Source organism: Panthera uncia, chromosome E1, assembly GCF_023721935.1.
Source record: "Panthera uncia isolate 11264 chromosome E1, Puncia_PCG_1.0, whole genome shotgun sequence".
Classification (NCBI taxonomy): Eukaryota; Metazoa; Chordata; class Mammalia; order Carnivora; family Felidae; genus Panthera; species Panthera uncia.
Genome location: NC_064814.1, coordinates 10,370,891 through 10,383,852, shown reverse-complemented (window position 1 = coordinate 10,383,852; position 12,962 = coordinate 10,370,891). Strand labels below are relative to the sequence as shown.

General features: G+C 42.5%; 1 protein-coding gene across 5 annotated transcripts in view; it reads right to left on the bottom strand.

The window, feature by feature from the left end:
• The window catches only part of WIPF2 (WAS/WASL interacting protein family member 2), a 50,438-nt gene extending 37,725 nt beyond the window's left edge, over window positions 1–12,713 (bottom strand). For 3 of the 5 annotated variants that reach the window (XM_049636006.1, XM_049636002.1, XM_049636001.1), the window contains exon 1: window positions 12,111–12,713. The gene's annotated coding sequence lies outside the window, so the exon portion shown is untranslated. Of the gene's footprint in view, window positions 1–11,751; window positions 11,945–12,110 lie in introns of those variants that run through there. The other 2 variants (XM_049636003.1, XM_049636004.1) reach the window with 1 other exon arrangement.
• Between the last annotated feature and the right edge of the window lie 249 nt (window positions 12,714–12,962).

The window sequence follows — 12,962 nt, the reverse complement described above, 5'->3', positions numbered from 1 at the left end:
CTCAGTCGGTTGAGCGTCAGACTTCAGCTCAGGTCACGATCTTGCGGTCCGTGAGTTCGAGCCCCGCGTCGGGCTCTGGGCTGATGGCTCAGAGCCTGGAGCCTGCTTCCGATTCTGTGTCTCCTTCTCTCTCTGCCCCTCCCCCGTTCATGCTCTCTCTCTGTCTCAAAAATAAATTAAAAAAAAAAATGAACAAATGTTAAATAATAATAAAGTTCTGGAACAAAAAGAGCTTATGGAAGTTTAAAATGCCAATAGCAAATATTAAAAATATCATAGAAGAGTTGGAAGAAAAAACTCAGAATATCTGAAAACTGAATGAGGAAGGAAAAACAGACAAATTCATGAGGAAAAAAAAATTAAGAGGACCAGTGTTGGAATTTCACCATCTGGATAATAAGGGTTCCCAGAAAGAGAAAGGACAGAAATCACTACCAAAGAATACATTATCAAAAATATAATACAAGGGGCGCCTGGGTGGCTTGGTCGGTTGGGCGGCCGACTTTGGCTCAGGTCATGATCTCGCGGTCCGTGAGTTCAAACCCCACGTTGGGCTCTGGGCTGACAGCTCAGAGCCTGGAGCCTGTTTCGGATTCTGTGTCTCCCTCTCCCTCTGCCCCTCCCCTGTTCATGCTCTGTCTCTCTCTGTCTCAAAGATAAATAAACGTTAAAAAAAAAAAAATTTTTTTTAATATATAATACAAGAAAATTTCCCAGAATAGATGCAAATAAGCTTCAGACTGAAAAGGCCCAATGAATGTCAATCATGATGAATTTTTAAATAGTCACACCAAGGTATACAGTCATGTATCACTGTATTTCAGAATACCTGGGGTAAAGACAACATCCTAAAATCTTTCAGAGAAAAAACAAATCCCATACAAAAAATCCAGAATCAGAATAGCATCAAACTTCACAGTCTACCACTGAAAGTCATAAGACCACAAAACAAGGCTTAAAGTTTCCAAATACCATCTCTAACAACATTTTACATCCAAACTTCCAACCAATGTGCAGGCAGAAACAGGCAAGTCTCAAAAAAAATGCACCACCTCCAATGAACCCTTTTTCATAAAGCCTCTCAACGAGGCTCCACTAATGTAACTGTACTGAAAAGAGATTTGTACTTTCCTCAGAGTTTAGGGATGAACTAGTGATTGATACTCAATAAATCAAGCAGAAGGAAGGAAAAAAGGAAAGAAAAGAATGGTAATTATTATATTTAAAGGGAAAATCTATAAGGAAATACTGTATAAGCATAGTACACACAGTCATTATACTGGATGTTAATTTTTCTTCTTTAGGTTACATTTACCTGTATTCGCTTTCTGGGCTCATGGAAGATGGAAAGGGAGGCTGAAAACCTGGGAACTACATTTCCCAGAATGCCCTTTCAATGGAGTTGTGGTTTAAATTCCAACAGTACATATGGGTCAACTGGACCCATGGCTCAGTTGGAAGAGCATGCGACTCTTGATCTCAGGGTAGGGAGTTTGAGCCCCATGTTATAAATAAATTAATTAATTCCATCAGCACAGACTCATTCACTCAAGCCCTAGAAGATGTAAGAAAGGTATATGTCATTATTGCTTTTCTAGTAGCAATGAGCAGGTGTGTGGCCTCCAACAAATGACAGACATGTCGTTTTGCAGGTTTCCAATATTCTACAAACTGCCTGCTTTGGTATTTAAGATAGCCAAGATTATTAATGGTTAGCAGTTTGTAATCCCTGCAAAGTGGCTTTCCCTGACCTATGTTCCCATGATCTTCCAATGGTTGTGTAAGCATCTAATATCCTCTTTGAAATATCAAAAATGGTTTGTTTCTCTGATTGAACCCTGATACATAAAAACATATAAAATATTGGTTTAATAAAAACTGTGATGGGACTGTATTAGGTTAGGAAAGTAGCAGAAAGAGTTGAGGATAGATAACAGTATAAGAATGCAAAATCAGGGATTTCTGGCTGGCTCAGTTGGTAGAACATGTAACTTTTGATCTCAGGGTTGTAAGTTTGAGCCCCATGTTGGATGTAGAGTCCACTTTAAAAAATGTGGAGCACCTGGGTGGCTCAGTGGGTTAAGAGTCCAATTTCAGCTCAGGTCATGATCTCCCAATTTGCGAGTTCAAGCCCCACATCAGGCTCTGCACTGACAGCACAGAGCCTGCTTTGTATCCTTTGTCTCCCTCCCTCTCTGCCCCTCCCCTACACATACACGCGTGCGCGCTCTCTCTCTCTCTCTCTCTCTCTCTCACACACACACACACACACACACACAAATAAACATTAAAAAAAAAATCTTGGGGTGCTTGGGTGGCTCAGTCAGTTAAGCAACCAACTCTTGATTTTAGCTCAGATCATGATCTCAACAGTTCAAGAGGTTGAGCCCCACTTGGGCTCTGAGCTAACAGCACAGAGACTGCTTAGGATTCTCTCCCTCTCTCTGCCCCTCTCCTGCTCATGTGCTCTTTCTCTCTCTCTCTCTCAAAATAAGTAAATAAACTTAAAAAATATATAAAGGGGTGCCTGGGTGGCTCAGTCGGTTGGGAATCCAACTTCTGCTCAGGTCATGATCTCATGGTTTATGGGTTCGGGCCCGCACTGGGCTCTCTGCTATCACCACAGAGCCCACTTTGGATCCTCTGTTGCCCTTTCTCTCTCTCCCCTTCCCCCGTTCTAAAACAAATATTAAAAAAAAATTTTTTTTTTAAATTTTTTTTTTCCAACATTTTTTATTTATTTTTGGGACAGAGAGAGACAGAGCATGAACGGGGGAGGGGCAGAGAGAGAGGGAGACACAGAATCGGAAACAGGCTCCAGGCTCCGAGCCATCAGCCCAGAGCCTGACGCGGGGCTCGAACTCACGGACCGCGAGATCGTGACCTGGCTGAAGTCGGACGCTTAACCGACTGCGCCACCCAGGCGCCCCAAAAATTTTTTTTAAATTATGATAAAAATTTAAAAAATCTTTTAAAAAAGAATACAAAATCATCTTTCATAGAAATTCAATAGATAATATCTGAGACTAGAAAAACCAAGAAATGACAGTACAGGCATACCATGTAAAAATATGGAAATAATATGCATTAGGAAAAAAAAAAAAAACACCGAAAGTACTAAAAATGAGGACAAATAAGGAGAAATGGAGCAGCTGTTCTTTTAATTATAAGTCTTGTAGTACTATTTGACTATTTAAATTGTGTATTCTTACTATTTCAACTTAAAAATCCAAACATTTAATTACTAAAAGGCAAAAAAATCCTAACACTGTATAAGCAAAATCAAACCACAGACTGACCAAAATTTCAAACCATAAGGTCCATACTGGATCTGTTGCCAATGTAGTTAAAAACAGCAGAAAGTCCCAAACAACCAAATAATTAAAAGGCCATTATATGCTTAATTCTAGAACCTGTATCTCAGATCCAACTCTAATGAAAGCAGGCTGCCTAATGTGACCTCAATCTCCGCCACAGCCTGGGCCTAACAATGTTCACCATCCCAGAGTTCACTCTATCGCAGGTCAAATACGTGAAGAAACTCGAGGCCTCAAGAAGAAATCATGACCAAAATTAACTGCAAAGGTAAGCATAAAAACAAAGGGATAGATCTTAAAATCAATTACCTTAGCTCCTTTTTTAGGTCTTATTTTCAATTTAACACAACTAATTAAAAAATTTTTTAGAAACACCCAACATCTGTGGTCAAAACATCTTTACAAGTTCTAGGAAACTGTTAATTAGCGGGTTAGGCTGTAACCTAGCCACAGATGACAAAAAATGGCTCTTCTCACTGTAGGCTAGGCTAGCTGTGTCTCATGTTACTAGGCCTCAGCTTCCATGTCCCAGCAGCCTTCATTCCACACATCCCAAAGATACAAGTAAAAAGCCTATAAAGACAAGAGTCAGGAGTAAGGGAAATCCAGTGAGGATAGTCTCCATGAGAAAAGGCCTGAAAGAAAACTTAAACAGATGCTCCATAAAATGTTGATTCAGACTTCACATGGAGAGAAGTGTCATGCCTCATTTCAAAGATAATATATTAGGCCCTGACTCACCACAGATAATCTAATAACAAAGCTGTGACTTTCATTGTTGAGGCGTCTCTTCTCTCACTCTAATGCCCCGAAGCCATCAGATATACAGACGCTTCATGCTGAAATGCTAGAAAAATTTGCACATTTTCATTCCTTGCTCACTACTGCTGGGCTGCTAAACCAAGAGTCTACTTTAAGTTATGACAACAGGGCAAGCTGATCCAATTACACAAAAAAGGTACTAAATCAAACAGGACCATCTGGGCTTTAAGCAAGAGTATTGTGATGTCTGAACAAAAGTCAATATACTTGCAGATAAAAATGCTTTCATATATTCAGAGTTATAATGGCCCTTGGGCTACCGATTCATTTTCACGTCCAATAAGAGTTATGTGTCGTATTAAGACATATGGCCTAGATGACGGACGGGTACAAACAGAGTATTATATTCACCAGTTCATAATGAGAACATCTGTGCTCACCCTCTAGCCCTATGAGGCTTACAAAAAACAGTCAATATTCTCTAGAAGTAAACAGGTTTTCTGTTCCTAAGCAGCAGGTCTGGCAAACCACCCATCTCATCATCCCCATAATCTGACAAGATTGGGTGTGTTCAGGGTGGTATGGCCAAATTCACCACCCCCCATATTCTCAGAATGGATCCCCAATTATTACTAACCTCCAAACCAATTTCCAAGATCCTAAAATTTTAAGACCTAATCCAGCCATGCAAGTTTAATTTGCCGGACCTAAAAATCAAGACTCAAGACTGAGGCGCATGGGTGGCTCAGTCCGTTGAGCATCTGACTTCGACTCAGGTCATGATCTCACAGTTCATGAGTTGGAGCCCTGCATCACGCTCTGTGCTGACAGCTCAGAGCCTGGAGCCTGCTTCCAATTCTGTGTCTCTGGCTCTCTCTGCCCCTCTCTAGCTCACACTCTGTCTCTCTCTCAAAAATAAACAAACATTAAAAAAAATAAGTAATAACGGGGCACCTGGGTGGCTCAGTTGGTTAGGTGACCGACTTCAACTCAGGTCATGATCTCGCAGTTCGTGGGTTTGAGCCCCGCGTCGGACTCTGTGCTGAATGCTTGCTCGGAGTCTGGAGCCTGCTTTGGATTCTGTGTTTCCTTCTCTCTCTACACCTCCCCCACTTGTGCTCTCACTGACTCTGTCTCTCAAGAATAAATAAATGTAAAAATAAATAAATAAATAAATAAATAATAAAATAAAATAAAATAAAATAAAATAAAATAAAATAAAATGACTCAAAACTAAAAGAATCTCCTTTATCTAAAAAACTTCTTATAGGGGCGCCTGGGTGGCTCAGTTGGTTAAGCGTCCGACTTCAGCTCAGGTCATGATCTCATAGTCTGTGAGTTCGAGCCCCGCGTCAGGCTCTGTGCTGACAGCTCAGAGCCTGGAGCCTGCTTCAGATTCTGTGTCTCCCTCTCTCTCTGCCCCTTCCCCACTCATGTTCTGTCTCTCTCTGTCTCAAAAATAAATAAAAACATTTAAAAATTTTTAAAAAAAAGTTCTTATAAAATACATATTCCATTGTACAAGCATCAGATTTCTGTACAATATTGACAATTTCAGCATCAACACTAGTAAATTAATACCTGTGAAAAGAACTGAGAAAAATCTCTCCTGTAAAGACTGGGCTCAAAATTCACTGTCATTTATCTGGTTTTTTTGGAGACCTCACACTCCCTGAAGCCTTGCCTACCTCTCTACTTCTCATTTCCTAAGCTCCAGACACACTGGAACTTCCTTCCTTCAATTCTTCAAAATAGCCATGTTAAAGAACATGGCCCCTCCTCAGGATCTTCATCTATGCCATTCCGTCCACCTAGCACAGTCTTTGGTCTGCCCCTCATCCCTTAGGTGTCAGCCTTAAAAGTCAATTCCTTGGGGACATTCCCTCACTGCCCTGTTTCCCAATCAACCTGGGTTAGGCTTCCCATTAGCTGCTTCCACAGTATTTAGAGCAAAACAGTAATTAATTATTGTTTAATGGATGTCTTCCCCACCAGACCATAACTGTATGACTGCAAAGGCTCAGTCAGTTTTGTTCACTGGCAAAGCACAGAGCATGTCACACAGTAGGAGCTCAAAACTTCTTGACAAATAAATGAGTAACAGGGCTAAAAACACATCAGCTTTGGCAATTCTACTTATAATTTACCCTACAGATATAGTCACATATACAAAGGGCCAAATGTTTATGGTTACTCACTAGGGCATAGTTGGTAATAGCATAAAGGCGGAAATATTTAAAATGTCTACCAATACACGGCAGGTGCCAAATCTCTATTGCTTTCATGGAATGACTGCCAAAGTAAGTTTTTTAAAAATGCAAATAGTATTAACAGCATGGTACATTTGTTTAAAAGAAAATGCAAGAAATATATATATGGCTTTATATGTACATGTTATCTCTGGAAAGGATCTTAAGAAACTGAAAACATCAGTTGACCCTGGGAAGACAGACTGGACTCATGAGTACACAAGCATAAAAGACTATTCAATGTACACTCTTTTTTTAACTTTTGAATTTTGAACCATATAAATGTATTTTTTTTTAATGTTTATTTTGAGAGAGAAAAAGTGTATGTGTGTGCACACAGGGGAGGGGCAGAGAGCGAGAGGGAGGGAGAGAGAGAGAGAGAGAGAGAGAGAGAGAGAGACAGACAGACACTTCCAAGCAGGCTCCACACGATCTCTCTCCCTTGCTCTCTGCCCCTCCCCTGCTCATGCTGTCTCTTTCTCTCAAAATAAATAAACTTTTAAATAAAAAAAAAAAATAGAGGAGCATGCAACTCTTGATCTCAGGTTGTGATTTCAACTCCCATGCCGGGTATAGAGATTACTAAAAAATAAAATGGGGTGCCTGGGTGGCTCAGTCAGTTAAGTATCCGACTCTTGATCTCAGCTCAGGTCTTAATCTCAGCCTCCTGAGTTCAAGGACCGCACTGGGATCCACACTGCGTGTGAAGCCTACTTAAAAAAAATAAAGAACTAAAGAAAAATAAATAGAAATAAAACTTATAAATAAATAAAATTTGCTAAAGACAGTCTTATCCTCATTTCTAAGACAGTGATGAAGTTTAAATGATTTGATGACAAATATCCTGCTTACAAGCTAAGCACTGGGTGGGGGGGGTGCAGGGGGGGGGGCGGGGAGGGAAAAGAAAGACAATTCACTTATCCACAAATCTCAGACATCCTACTCCATACTAGATTGTACCACTTTATTATTTTTTTTAATGTTTATTTATTTTTTAGAGAGAGAGAGACAGAGTGTGAGTGGGGGAGGGGCAGAACAGGAGACACAGAAGCAGGTTCCAGGCTCTGAGCTGTCAGCACAGAGCCCAATGTGAGGCTTGAACCCACAACTCTGAGATCATGATTTGAGCCAAACTTGGACACTTAACCAACTGAGCCACCCAGGCACTCCTAGATTGTACCACTTTGGAAGAAAATTCCATCTTTTTTACAACTAATTGTCCCGATCCAGATACATGGAGAATGGTTTCACAGTCAGAAGGGATTACTGACAGAAAAAAGGGATTAGAGAAAAAAGGGAATTCAGCATTTTTTTTTAGCTTAGAAAGTAGGTCGATACATTTGTACGGAAGAAATATCATAAATACTGACCCAAAACAAAATATTCTCACCGAGGGGCCTTAAAATCCAAATGGAGCTTAATCTGAATCCACAAAGTTCACAAAACTAAAGAACTTTTTGAAAACTAGTTAAAAATGGTAAGGAAATCTATACACATTCCTTAGATAAACAGATGTGCCAAACTTTAAGACATTCTTCAGTAAAGAAATATCTGAGACAAGATTAAACACAACTCCAATAATCCTGTTTGTTACCACAATCAAAGCCCTGGAACAGAGTCAAAACCTTTGGATCTGAACCTGTTAGTTTCCCAAACCTGCATATCAGGTACAGAATACTCTGGACTCAGAATGGCAAGAGGAACCTGAATCCAGGGCCACCAAAAAGAGGATTTTTTTCCGGGATTATCTCCAATGTTACAAGGGCCATTGCCATCGACTGCAAGAAATGATCTTCATAATCCATTCCAAGACCTATTAGAGCCACAGTTATCTTCAACTAATTATCCCCTGAAAAACAAAATGGTATTTACTAAGTAGAACGAAGTACTCAGTACAGCCATTCTAAATTGTCATAACTTTGCCATGTTACATGGCAAGTAAGAAGCCAATTCCTGGCTCTCCCATTTGATAACTTCGTTGCCCCCAAACGCTCTTTCTGCATATTAAGTCAAAATCTTGAGATCTAAGACTGACACAGACACCAGCAAACGAATCACCTGATTTCCCTACCAACATTGTTTTTCTCCATAAAGTTCTACTCACCATTTTAAAATCCCCCTTTATAGGGTGCCTGGGTGGCTCAGTCGGTTAAGTGTCAGACTGGCTCCATTCATGATCTCACGGATTTTGAGTTTGAGCCCCGCATTGGGCTCTGTGCTGACAGCTTGGAGCCTAGAGCCTGCTTCAGACTCTGTGTCTCCCTCTCTCCCTGCCCCTCTCCACTCATGCTCTCTCTCAAAAAAAGGTAAACATTAAATAAAAATTTTGTTTAATACCTGTCTATAATAATACTAAGAAGTACTCATGAATTTAGCCTGTGGTTCCCTAGGCTAAAAGGCTTGAGAGGGAGAGTGGAGCAAAAAAAAAAAAAAAAAAAAAGGTGGGAAATTCTCTCTCTCTCTCTCTCTTCAGTGCTCTGGACTTTGAAAGCTAGGCAGAGGCAATGATTCTGCACTTAATCAGCAAGTGAATAAGAAACAGGTTTGAATTTAGAAGAAGCATAAAGGAGGGCAAGAACATTCAGTAAAGAATACTGACTCCATTTCCTTGCAGAGCAGCTCTCAGGACCTGCCAATGAACCTCAATTTGACAAGGAACACCCCATCTACTCTAATCCAGGACACATCCCTCAAAAGACAGTCAGTCAACCGGAACTCTGCCAACTTCTGCTTGGGAGTTGTGTGGAGCACAGTAGCAACAAGAGCCTACTTTGAGAAGGAGATCAACAATCACACTCAAGAAGAAAAGAAGTTATTTGGCAAAGGGAAGCATGTTGCCAAAATGTTAGTCACAGCTTAAGGTCCCAGTTTGTGTCTCTGCAACTATTCTTTGCTCTGACAGAGTCCATTCTCTGGCCCAGAAAACCCAGCTCAGCTACTGTCATCTTCTCCATTTAAAGCAGTCATTTTTCATGGTATCAAACTGTGACACAGACAACATATCAACCAGAGACTAAAAAGAACAGGGAAAGAATGTGTTATTTGCCATTTTCTACCTAGGACTGGCTCAAGTAGAGCAATGGAAAAATGTGACAGGATAGGAAGAATGGAAAATCATTATGTTAAAGAGCAGGCTATACCAAAAGCCTGCCCAGAGCTCTGAACTCCCATAACTTATTTCCAAACCCTCTGAAAAACAAACCAAAGAGACACCCTGTGGTTGAAATAACAGCAAAATATTAAGCTGATTTTTACCCCCAAATAAGTATGTACTATATACTTCATAGCCTGAAGCTCTTCCTGCTCTTGCTGGGGTAAGAAGACTATAGTTTGCTTGAGAACAGCCTGAACAAGCCCAAGACTTTCAGAATCATTTCAGAGCAATAGGAAAACAGACACAAGTACACTAGGTTACTCTCCCAATCTAAGAAGAGGTCAAGAAATTGTCGCTTCAACAGGGACAGGACTTCTCTCTTCCTTTCTTAAAAACCATTAATAGGGGCGCCTGGGTGGCTCAGTCGGTTGAGCGTCTGACTTCGGCTCAGGTCATGATCTCGCAGTCTGTGAGTTCGAGCCCCACGTCGGGCTTTGTGCTGACAACTCAGAGCCTGAAGCCTGCTTCAGATTCTGTCTCCCTCTCTCTCTGCCCCTCCCCCACTCATGCTCTGTCTCTCTGTCAAAAATAAACATTAAAAAAAAAATTAATAAAACCTGAAAACTCCACTGTTATCAACATCTTCCACCTTGCCCTGCATATCACCTTTGTGCTGACATCACATAACTAATCAGTACCAACTAAAGTAAACACTATGGATATCAAGTATGAGGTAGATTTGGAAACTGCCCCCTCTTAAGCAAATCCAAGTCAGACCTCAGAAATGCCAAGACTTTCAGGAACACTTCTTCTAAGCTAAATTAAATAAATTCACCTATGAGCAAAGTGTTTAGAATATTATGCCCAAAGAAAAAATTGGAATAGTCAAGATTTCAAAGTATTAACAATAAAGAAGCTGAAACCGTCCGCAAGCACACTCCTCCCCACCAACGGGGCCAAACTGCCTGGACCAAAGCAAAAGGCTCAACTAAATAAAGTACTATTTTTCAGCGAATTCTCAGAGTTCATTGAGGAAAGTCAGTGTTTGTCAAGGGTAAAATAAAACACTGCATTCTCTCACATTCCTCATCAACCAACCTCATTCAACCCAAGCTCTAACTTCCCTATCTCCATCTTGATGGTAGCCAATACAACGTAACAAGTAATATGAAATTCTGGGCTACTAAAAGTTGACTCGGAAAAAAGTTAAAAAACTGAACATGTATTAAATCAAAACCAACTATATTCCCTGGCACAACAAACGTGGAAAACCAACTATTCCCTGGCGTAACAAACGCAGCAAGGCTGAGAAGAAACTGAGAAAACAGGTCTTCTAAATACCAATATCTCAATCTTGTTGTCAGAGATCACTTCTTTGCAACCACTTTAAAGATCCCATTTAGGGGCACCTGGTGGCTCAATGGGTTAAGCATCTGATCCCTGATTTTGGCTCAGGTCATGATCTCACAGTTTGTGACTTCGAGCCCTGTGTTGGACTCTGTGCTGACAGCGAGGAGCCTGCTTGGGATTCTCTCTCCCTCTCTCTGCCCCTCCTCCCCTTCAAAATAAATAAATAAACTTTAAAAAAAAAAGTCCCACTTAGTTAACACAATCTTTCAGAAGCAGAGAAGAACCAAACCTGTCTTTCAAAGGGGGGGGAAAAAAAGGACAGTTTAATGACTTGCCTCAAAGTTACTTAGTAAATCCATAGGTATGCTAGAACAGTCCTTATTCCCCAAGGTTCTCTTTTGGTTTGTAGGAGGAGACAAAAGCCACCAAAATATTCCGTAAATCATTCAGAAAACAATGAGTAAAAACAGCACCATGAAAAAGGAGGTGGATCCTGGGGGAGCCCAAAGCAGCAACAGATTATTCAAATCCCTTTAAAAATACAAACTCCAGTACAGGCCAGCTTCTTCCAGCTCCTCAGCCGTGCGTTCTCTCTTAGTAATTCTCCTTCCTGATCAGTAACTTACCACCACACGCTGCCCACGTCTAACACTTTAAGATTTCCATCTTCCCTTGCTTCACACCACTCCAATCTGAACCCTCAACTCTAGGTTGCTCCCATGTGCAACTCAGTACTTCTCATACCTTTATCTCAACTCTGATTCTTTTTCCACCAACGCTCTCAAGATACCCTCTAGTGTAAGCAGTTTCCCGAATCATCCTAAACCATTGGTTGTCACTCAACTCAATCCCTAAAATGTCACAGTGGCCTCCTCACTCAGCATCCTGTTAATTACCTGTTCACAACAAGTCCGCCCTCCCCATCTCCCTTTAGGCGCACGGTTACTTGTTCCTCACTCCCAGCTGCCGTCTTACTTACCTTACCCACCCTTCAGGATTCCTTATTTCCTGTCTCTCAGTAACCTTCCTTCCCATTTTCAGTCAGCGCTCGTCCCACACCAATTCCCGACCACTCCTCCCTACTTAGATTGCCCACGCCCCGCTCCAAGCTCTTCAGACCCAGCCCCGCGTTCCACTCACCCCTCAGACTCCGCCCCCAGGACCCCCCTCTCCCTCAGGCCCCTCCCCCAATCTCCTCTCTGTCTCCCTCCCTCCCTTCCTCCCTCTCTCTCTCTCTCTCTCTCTCTCTCTCTCTCTGTCCTCTCCAAGCCCCGCCCCAATGCCCCCCACCCCGGCCCTCCCTCCCATTCAGGTCCGCAGGTCATCTCAGCGACATACCCAGCCTCCTCGGCCTCCTTTCGACCGGGCTGTAACTGCCCCGGGAGCGAATCCTCCGCCACCTCCGCTCCGGCTTCGTCCCGTCCGGCTAGCTCCCCAGCAAGCTCTCTCTCTCGCCGCCGCCGCCCCTTTTGCCAACCCGGAAATGGATCTGCTCCCACCGTCCCCAGCGTCCGCGAACAAAATGGAGGCGGGGGAAAGAGGAGGAGGGAGCAGGGGGCGAAAAGACACTACACGCACGCGCTATCGGAAAGCCCGCCCCCTAACGGCGCACGTAAAGGCGGAAGCCGTCGGGTAGCCGCCATCTTGGGAAGGTCGCGAAAATTCCGCCTGCCTCCTTAAAGCAGGGTTTGCAACTTCAGGAATTGGAATCGTCTGCGAAGACTTAAGCAGCGAGTGAAGCCCAGAGATTCTGATTTAATTGGTCTGGGGTATGTCCTGCGCATCGAGACTTTTAAATTCCGCAGGTAAATCCAACATGTTACCGAGGTGGAGAACCACTTAGCTACCGTCTTGAACATAGCTTTTGCATTTTTATTTTACCGCGCGCGCACACACACCCACGCACCTGCCCCATAAATGTCCTTCCCTAATTTCGAGTCAGGGAAGAACCCTCTTCATTCAACCTTGCTGGGGCCCAGTAGTCTAGCTCCTGTTGTCATAGCAACAGAGAGGCAAGCCCCTGCCAACAAGTCATCCTTAACGTCATAGCCACCTGACCTGAACACCCGTGAACACGTCTCTTCCGCGGGCCAGGGGTTCCCTAGTTTCCGGGGCTGGGGGATGATGCTGCAGACTCCTCCAGCTGCTTGGGTCAGGGAGAGGAATCCTGTGCCCTCCGTGGTGGAGCTG